This window comes from Rhipicephalus microplus, chromosome 8 (assembly GCF_043290135.1).
Source record: "Rhipicephalus microplus isolate Deutch F79 chromosome 8, USDA_Rmic, whole genome shotgun sequence".
NCBI classification, from domain to species: Eukaryota; Metazoa; Arthropoda; class Arachnida; order Ixodida; family Ixodidae; genus Rhipicephalus; species Rhipicephalus microplus.
The window spans coordinates 125,588,784-125,597,854 of NC_134707.1; the positions used below are offsets into that span (position 1 = coordinate 125,588,784).

Below are 9,071 nucleotides of genomic sequence, written 5' to 3' on the forward strand. Positions count from 1 at the left end.
GTCTCCGTGGCGCAATTGGCTAGCGCGATCGGCTGCTAACCGAGAGGTTGGAGGTTCGAGCCCTCCCGGGAGGTGTGTGTTGCTTTTTTTCTTTGCGCTGTTAGCTTTGAAGATATATTCTGATGGTGGTGAGATTGGGGCACGACAGTCTCCGTGGCGCAATTGGCTAGCGCGATAGGCTGTTAACCGAAAATTTGGAGGTTCGAGCCACGCGGTGATGGCGCGGCGCTTTCTTTTCTTTGGGCTGATAGCTCTGAAGAAATGTTCTGACGGTGGTGAGAGTGGAGCAGGACTGTCTCCATGGCGCAATTGGCTAGCGCGCTCGGCCGTTAACCGAAAGGTTGGAGGTTCGAGCCTACGCGGTGGTTGTGCGGGCTTTTTTCTCTATGGGCTGATAGCTCTAAAGAAATGTTCTGACGGTGGTGAGAGTGAAGCACGACTGTCTCCGTGGCGCGATTGGCTAGCGCGATTGCCTGTTAACCGAAAGGTTGGGGGTTCGAGCCACGCGGTGGTGGTGCGGCGCTTTCTTTTCTTTGGGCTGATAGCTCTGAAGAAATGTTCTGACGGTAGTGAGAGTGGAGCACGACTGTCTCCGTGGCGCAATTGGCTAGCACGTTCGACGGTTAAACAAAAATATGGAGTATCGAGCCCTCCCGGGAGTGGTGTGTTGCTTTTTTTTTGCGCTGATAGCTTTGAAGATATGTTCTGATGGTGGTGAGAGTGGAGCACGATGTCTCTGTGGCGCATTTGGCTAGCGCGATCGGCTGTTAACCGAAAGGTTGGAGGTTCGAGTCCTCCCGGGAGTGGTGTGTTGCTTTTTTTCTTTGTGCTGATAGCTTTGAAAATATGTTCTGATTGTGGTGAGAGTGGAGCACGACTGTGTCCGTGGCGCAATTGGTTAGCGCGATCGGCTGTTAACTGAGAGGTTGGAGGTTTGAGCCCTCCCGAGAGTGGTGTGTTGCTTTTTTTTTCTTTGGGCTGATAGCTTTGAAGATATATTCTGATGGTGGTGAGAGTGGAGCACAACTGTCTCCGTGGCGCAATAGGCTAGCGCGATCGGCTGTTACCCGAAAGGTTGGAGGTTCGAGCTCTGCCGGGAGTGGTGTGTTGCTTCTTTAGGGGCGAAGCTCCTTAGGGCTTGGGCTGTGCGTCCCCTGTAGCCTGTATGTAGCCACCTCTAGTTTAGTTCTTGCAGTGTTCACTAGATGGCGATACCGTCCCCTGTATGTAGCCACCTCTAGTTTAGTTCTTGCAGTGTTCACTAGATGGCGGTACCGTCTCCTGTATGTAGCCACCTCTCGTTTAATTCTTGTAGTGTTTACTAGATGGTGGTACTTGTAGCTGATGATGAAAAGATGAAAGATGTTATAAACTAGAAAGCGGTACTTGTAGTTGATGAAAGACGCGAGATCTTATAAAATAGGAATGATGTCACATATGACGCGTGTCATTGGTTGAAGGCAATCGTTCGATTTAGTGCGGCGACGTACGCTAGGGGGAGCGATGTAATAAAATCGAGTCGGCAAAATGTACAGAGGATACATGGTTTACCAGGTTTACCTCCGGAGCTTCGCCCACTAATCATCATTCACTTCGTGGATATGGCGGAATTTTTCTTTTTTCTTTGCGCAGATTGCTTTGAAGATATGTTCTGATGGTGGTGAGAGTAGAGGACGACTGTCTCCGTGGCGCAATTGGCTAGCGCGATCGCCTGTTAACCGAAAGATTGGAGGTTCGAGCCCTCCCGGGAGTGGTGTGTTGCTTTTTTTTCTTTGGGCTGATAGCTTTGAAGATATGTACTGATGGTTGTGAGAGTGGAACGCGACTGTCTCCGTGGCGCAATTGGCTAGCGCGATCTGCTGTTGACCGAAAAATTGGAGGTTCAAGTCACGCGGTGGTGGTGCGGCGCTTTCTTTTCTTTGGGCTGATAGCTCTGAAGAAATGTTCTGACAGTGGTGAGAGTGGAGCAGGACTGTCTCCATGGCGCAAATGGCTAGCGCATTCGGCCGTTAACCGAAAGGTTGGAGGTTCGAGCCCACCCGGTGGTTGTGCGGGCTTTTTTCTCTATGGGCTGATAGCTCTAAAGAATGTTCTGACGGTGGTGAGAGTGAAGCACGACTGTCTCCGTGGCGCGATTGTCTAGCGCGATTGCCTGTTAACCGAAAGGTTCGAGGTTCGAGCCACGCGGTGGTGGTGCAGCGCTTCCTTTTCTTTGGGCTGATAGCTCTGAAGAAATGTTCTGACGGTGGTGAGAGCGGAGCAGGACTGTCTCCTTGGCGCAATTGGCTAGCGCGTTCGGCCGTTAACCGAAAGGTTGGAGGTTCGAGCCCACCCGGTGGTGGTGCGGGCTTTTTTCTCTATGGGCTGATAGCTTTGAAGATATGTTCTGATGGTGGTGAGAGTTGAGCACGACTGTCTCCGTGGCGCAATTGTCTAGCACGTTCGGCGGTTAAACAATAAAATGGAGTTTCGAGCCCTCTCGAGAGTGGTGTGTCGTTTTTTTTCTTTGCGCTGATAGCTTTGATGATATGCTCTGATGGTGGTGAGAGTGGAGCACGACTGTCTCCGTGGCGCAATTGGCTAGCGTGATCGGCTGTTAACCGAAAGGTCGGAGGTTCCAGCCCACCTGGTGTTGGTGCGGCTCTTCTTTTTCTTTGGGCTGATAGCTTTCAAGAAATGTTCTGACGGGGTTGAGAGTGGAGCACGACTGTCTCCGTGGCGAAATTGGCTAGTGCGATCGGCTGTTAACCGAAAGGTTGGAGGTTCGAGCCCTCCCGGGAGTGGTGTGTTGCTTTTTTCTTTGCGCTGATAGCTTTGAAGATATGTTCTGATGGTGGTGAGAGTGGAGCACGACTGTCTCCGTGGCGCGATTCCCGAGCACGATCGGCTGTTAACCGAGAGGTTGAATGTTCGAGCCCTCCCAGGAGTGGTGCGGCGCTTTTTTTTTCTTTGGGCTGATAGCTCTGAAGAAATGTTCTGACGGTGGTTAGAGTGGAGCACGACTGTCTCCGTGGCGCTATTGGCTAGCGCGATCGGCTGTTAACTGAAAGGTTGGAGGTTCGAGCCCACCCGCTGGTGGTGCGGCGCTTTTTTTTCTTTGAGCTGACAGCTCTGAAGAAATGTTCTGACGGTGGTGAGAGTGGAGCACGACTGTCTCCGTGGCGCAATTGGCTAGCACGTTCGGCCGTTAACCGAAAAATTGGAGATTCAAGCCCTCCCGGGAGTGGTGTGTTGCTTTTTTTTGCGCTGATAGCTTTGAAGATATGTTCTGATGGTGGTGATAGTGGAGCACGACTGTCTCCGTGGCGCAATTGGCCTGCGCGATGCGCTGTTAACCGAAAGGTTGGAGGTTCGAGCCCACCCGGTGGTGGTGCGGCGCTCTTTTTCCTTTGGGCTGAAAGCTCTGAAGAAATATTCTGACGGTGGTGCGAGTGGAGCACGACGGTCTCCGTGGCGCAATTGGCTAGCGCGATCGGCGGTTAACCGAAAGGTTGGAGGTTCGAGCCCTCCCGGGAGTGGTGTGTTGCTTTTTTTGCGCTGATAGCTTTGAAAATATGTTCTGATGGTGGTGAGAGTGGAGCACGATGTCTCCGTGGCGCAATTTGCTAGCGCGATCGGCTGTTAACCGAAAGGTTGGAGGTTCGAGCCCTCCCAAGGTGGTGTGTTGCTTTTTTCTTTGCGCTGATAGCTCTGAAGAAATGTTCTGATTGTGGTGAGAGAGGAGCACGGCTGTCTCCGTGGCGCAATTGGCTAGCGCGATCGGCTGTTAACCGAAAGGTTGAAGGTTCGAGCCCTCTCCAAAGTGGTTTGTCACTTTTTTCTTTGCGCAGATAGCTTTGAAGATATGTTCTGAAGGTGGTCAGAGTGGAGCGCGATGTCTCCCTGGCGCAATTTGCTAGCGCGATCGGCTGTTAACTGAAAGGTTGGAGGTTCGAGCCCTCCCGGGAGTGGTGTGCTGCTTTTTTTTCTTTGGGCTGATAGCTTTGAAGATATGTTTTGATGGTGGTGAGAGTGGAGGAGGACTGTCTCCGTGGCGCAAGTGGCTAGCGCGATCTGCTGTTGACCGAAAGGTTGGAGGTTCGAGCACACCTGGTGGTGGTGCGGCGCTTCTTTTTCTTTGGGCTGATAGCTCTGAAGAAATGTTCTGACGGTGGTGAGAGTGGAGCACGACTGTCTCCGTGGCGCAATTGGCTAGCGCGATCGGCTGCTAACCGAGAGGTTGGAGGTTCGAGCCCTCCCGGGAGGTGTGTGTTGCTTTTTTTCTTTGCGCTGTTAGCTTTGAAGATATGTTCTGATGGTGGTGAGAGTAGAGGACGACTGTCTCCGTGGCGCGATTGGCTAGCGCGATCGGCTGTTAACCGAAAGATTAGAGGTTCGAGCCCTCCCGGGAGTGGTGTGTCGCTTTTTTCTTTGCGCAGATAGCTTTGAAGATATATTGTGATGGTGGTGAGATTGGGGCACGACAGTCTCCGTGGCGCAATTGGCTAGCGCGATAGGCTGTTAACCGAAAATTTGGAGGTTCGAGCCACCCGGTGATGGTGCGGCGCTTTCTTTTCTTTGGGCTGAGAGCTCTGAAGAAATGTTCTGACGGTGGTGAGAGTGGAGCAGGACTGTCTCCATGGCGCAATTGGCTAGCGCGCTCGGCCGTTAACCGAAAGGTTGGAGGTTCGAGCCTACCCGGTGGTTGTGCGGGCTTTTTTCTCTATGGGCTGATAGCTCTAAAGAAATGTTCTGACAGTGGTGAGAGTGAAGCACGACTGTCTCCGTGGCGCGATTGGCTAGCGCGATTGCCTGTTAACCGAAATGTTGGGGGTTCGAGCCACGCGGTGGTGGTGCGGCGCTTTCTTTTCTTTGGGCTGATAGCTCTGAAGAAATGTTCTGACGGTGGTGAGAGTGGAGCAGGACTGTCTCCATGGCGCAATTGGCTAGCGCGTTCGGCCGTTAACTGAAAGGTTGGAAGTTCGAGCCCACCCGGTGGTGTTGCGGGCTTTTTTCTCTATGGGCTTATAGCTTTGAAGATATGTTCTGATGATGGTGAGAGTTGAGCACGACTGTCTCCGTGGCGCAATTGGCTAGCACGTTCGACGGTTAAACAAAAATATGGAGTATCGAGCCCTCCCGAGAGTGGTGTGTCGTTTTTTTCTTTGCGCTGATAGCTTTGAAGATAATATGTTCTGATGGTGGTGAGAGTGGAGCACGACTGTCTCCGTGGCGCAATTGGCTAGCGTGATCGGCTGTTAACCGAAAGGTCGGAGGTTCGAGCCCACCCAGTGGTGGTGCGGCTCTTCTTTTTCTTTGGGCTGATAGCTTTCAAGAAATGTTCTGACGGGGTTGAGAGTGGAGCACGACTGTCTCCGTGGCGCAATTGGCTAGCGCGATGGGCTGTTAACCGAAAGGTTGGAGGTTCGAGACCACCCGGAGGTGGCGCGGGGCTTTTTTCTCTTTGGGCTGATAGCTCTGAAGAAATGTTATGACGGTCGTTAGAGTGAAGCACGACTGTCTCCGTGGCGTAATTGGCTAGCGCGATCGGCTGTTAACCGAAAGGTTGGAGGTTCGAGCCCTCCCGGGAGTGGTGTGTTGCTTTTTTCTTTGTGCTGATAGCTTTGAAGATATGTTATGATGGTGGTGAGAGTGGAGGAGGAATGTCTCGGTGGCGCAACTGGCTAGCGCGATCTGCAGTTGACCGAAATGTTGGAGGTTCGAGCCCACCCGGTGGTGGTGCAGCGCTTCTTTTTCCTTGGGCTGATAGCTCTGAAGAAATGTTCTGATGGTGGTGAGAGAGGAGCACGACTGTCTCCGTGGCGCAATTTGCTAGCGCGATCGGCTGGGAACCGAAAGGTTGAAGGTTCGAGCCCTCCCGGGAGTTGTGTGTTGCTTTTTTTGTTGCGCTGATAGCTTTTAAGATATGTTCTGGTGGTGGTGAGAGTGGAGCACGACTGTCTCCGTGGCGCAATTGGCTAGCACGTTCGGCTGTTAACCGAAAAATTGGAGGTTTGAGCCCTCCCGGGAGTGGTGTGTTGCTTTTGTCTTTGCGCTGATAGCTTTGAAGATATGTTCTGATGGTGGTGAGAGTGGAGCACGACCGTCTCCGTGGCGCAATTGGCTAGCGCGATCGGCTGTTAACCGAAAAGTTGGAGGTTCGAGCCCACCCGTCGGTGGTGCGGCGGTTTTTTTTCTTTGGGCTGATAGCTCTGAAGAAATGTTCTGACGGTGGTGAGTGTGGAGCAGGACTGTCTCCGTGGCGCAATTGGCTAGCACGTTCGGCTGTTAACCGAAAAATCAGAGTTTCGAGCCCTCCCGAAAGTGGTTTGTCGCTTTTTTCTTTGCGCAGATAGCTTTGAAGATATGTTCTGATGGTGGTGAGAGTGGAGCACGATGTCTCCGTGGCGCAATTGGCTAGCGCGATTGGCTGCTAACCGAAAGGTTGGAGGTTCGAGCCTTCCCAGGGTGGTGTGTTGCTTTTTTTCTTTGCGCTGTTAGCTTTGAAGATATGTTCTGATGGTGGTGAGAGTGGAGCACGACTGTCTCCCTGGCGCAAATTGCTAATGCGATCGGCTGTTAACTGAAAGGTTTGAGGTTCGAGCCCTCCTGGGAGTGGTTTGTTGCTTTTTTTTCTTTGGGCTGATAGCTTTGAAGATATGTTCTGATGGTGGTGAGAGTGGAGGAGGACTGTCTCCTTGGCGCAATTGGCTAGCCCGATCTGCTGTTGACCGAAAGGTTGGAGGTTCGAGCACACCTGGTGGTGGTGCGGCGCTACTTTTTCTTTGGGCTGATAGCTCTGTAGAAATGTTCAGACGGTGGTGAGAGTGGAGCTCGACTGTCTCCTTGGCGCAATTGGCTAGCGCGATCGGCTGCTAACCTTGAGGTTGGAGGTTCGAGCCCTCCCGGGAGTGGTGTGTTGCTTTTTTTCTTTGCGCTGTTAGCTTTGAAGATATGTTCTGATGGTGGTGAGAGTAGAGGACGACTGTCTCCGTGGCGCAATTGGCTAGCGCGATCGGCTGTTAACCGAAAGATTGGAGGTTCGCGCCCTCCCGGGAGTGGTGTGTTGCTTTTTTCTTTGCGCAGATAGCTTTGAAGATATGTTCTGTTGGGGGTGAGAGTGGAGCACGGCTGTCTCCGTGGCGCAATTGGCTAGCGCGATCGGCTGTTAACCGAAAAATTGGAGGTTCGAGCCACGCGGTGGTGGTGCGGCGCTTTTTTTCTTTGCGCTGTTGGCTCTGAAGAAATGTTCTGACGGTGGTGAGAGTGGAGCAGTACTGTCTCCATGGCGCAATTGGCTAGTGCGTTCGGCCGTTAACCGAAAGGTTGGAGGTTCGAGCCCACCCGGTGGATGTGCGGGCTTTTTTCTCTATGGGCTGATAGCTCTAAAGAAATGTTCTGACAGTGGTGAGAGTGGCGCAATTGGCTAGTGCGTTCGGCCGTTAACCGAAAGGTTGGAGGTTCGAGCCCACCCGGTGGATGTGCGGGCTTTTTTCTCTATGGGCTGATAGCTCTAAAGAAATGTTCTGACAGTGGTGAGAGTGTAGCACGACTGTCTCCGTGGCGCGATTGGCTAGCGTGATTGCCTGTTAACCGAAAGGTTGGAGGTTCGAGCCACGCGGTGGTGGTGCGGCGCTTTCTTTTGTTTGGGCTGATAGCTCTGAAGAAATGTTCTGACGGTGGTGAGAGTGGAGCAGGACTGTCTCCATGGCGCAATTGGCTAGCGCGTTTGGCCGTTAACTGAAAGGTTGGAGGTTCGAGCCCACCCGGTGGTTGTGCGGGCTTTTTTCTCTATGGGCTGATAGCTCTAAAGAAATGTTCTGACAGTGGTGAGAGTGGAGCACGACTGTCTCCGTGGCGCAATTGGCTAACGTGATCGGCTGTTAACCGAAAGGTCGGAGGTTTGAGCCCACCCGGTGCTGGTGCGGCTCTTCTTTTTCTTTAGGCGGAAAGCTTTCAAAAAATGTTCTGACGGGGTTGAGAGTGGAGCACGACTGTCTCCGTGGCGCAATTGGCTAGTGCGATCGGCTGTTAACCGAAAGGTTGGAGGTTTGAGCCCACCCGGTAGGGGTGCGGCGCTTCTTTCTTTGCGCTGATAGCTTTGAAAATATGTTCTGATGGTGGTGAGAGTGGAGCACGACTGTCTCCGTGGCGCGATTCGCGAGCGCGATCGGCTGTTAACCGAGAGTTTTGAGGTTCGAGCCTTCCCGGGAGAGGTGTGTTGCTTTTTTCTTTGCGCTGATAGCTTTGAAGATATGTTATGATGGTGGTGAGAGTGGAGGAGGAATGTCTCCGTGGCGCAACTGTCTAGCGCGATCTGCAGTTGACCGAAAGGTTGGAGGTTTGAGCCCACCCGGTGGTGGTGCGGCGCTTCTTTTTTCTTGCGCTGATAGCTCTGAAGAAATGTTCTGATGGTGGTGAGAGAGGAGCACGACTGTCTCCGTGGCGCAATTTGCTAGCGCGATCGGCTGTTAACCGAAAGGTTGAAGGTTCGAGCCCTCCCGGGAGTTGTGTGTTTCTTTTTTCGTTTCGCTGATAGCTTTTAAGATATGTTCTGATGGTGGTGAGAGCGGAGCACGACTGTCTCCGTGGCGCAATTTGCTAGCGCGATCGGCTGTTAACTAAAAGGTTGGAGGTTCGAGCCCTCCCGGGAGTGGTGTGTTGCTTTTTTTTCTTTGGGCTGATAGCTTTGAAGATATGTTCTGATGGTGGTGAGAGTGGAGGAGGACTGTCTACGTGGCGCAAGTGGCTAGCGCGATCTGCTGTTGACCGAAAGGTTGGAGGTTCTAGCACACCTGGTGGTGGTGCGGCGCTTCTTTTTCTTTGAGCTGATAGCTCTGAAGAAATGTTCTGACGGTGGTGAGAGTGGAGCACGACTGTCTCCGTGGCGCAATTGGCTAGCGCGATCGGCTGCTAACCGAGAGTTTGGAGGTTCGAGCCCTCCCGGGAGTGGTGTGTTGCTTTTTTTCTTTGCGCTGTTAGCTTTGAAGATATGTTCTGATGGTGGTGAGAGTAGAGGACGAATGTCTCCGTGGCGCGATTGGCTAGCGCGATCGGCTGTTAACCGAAAGATTGGAGGTTCGAGCCCTCCC

General features: G+C 52.7%; 2 non-coding genes across 2 annotated transcripts; both read left to right on the plus strand.

The window, feature by feature from the left end:
• On the plus strand, window positions 1-75 carry TRNAS-GCU (transfer RNA serine (anticodon GCU)). Its single transcript has one exon. It is a non-coding gene; the product is annotated as a tRNA-Ser (tRNA).
• Window positions 76-4,172: 4,097 nt separating this feature from the next.
• Window positions 4,173-4,247, plus strand: TRNAS-GCU (transfer RNA serine (anticodon GCU)). Its single transcript has one exon. It is a non-coding gene; the product is annotated as a tRNA-Ser (tRNA).
• Window positions 4,248-9,071: the final 4,824 nt, after the last annotated feature.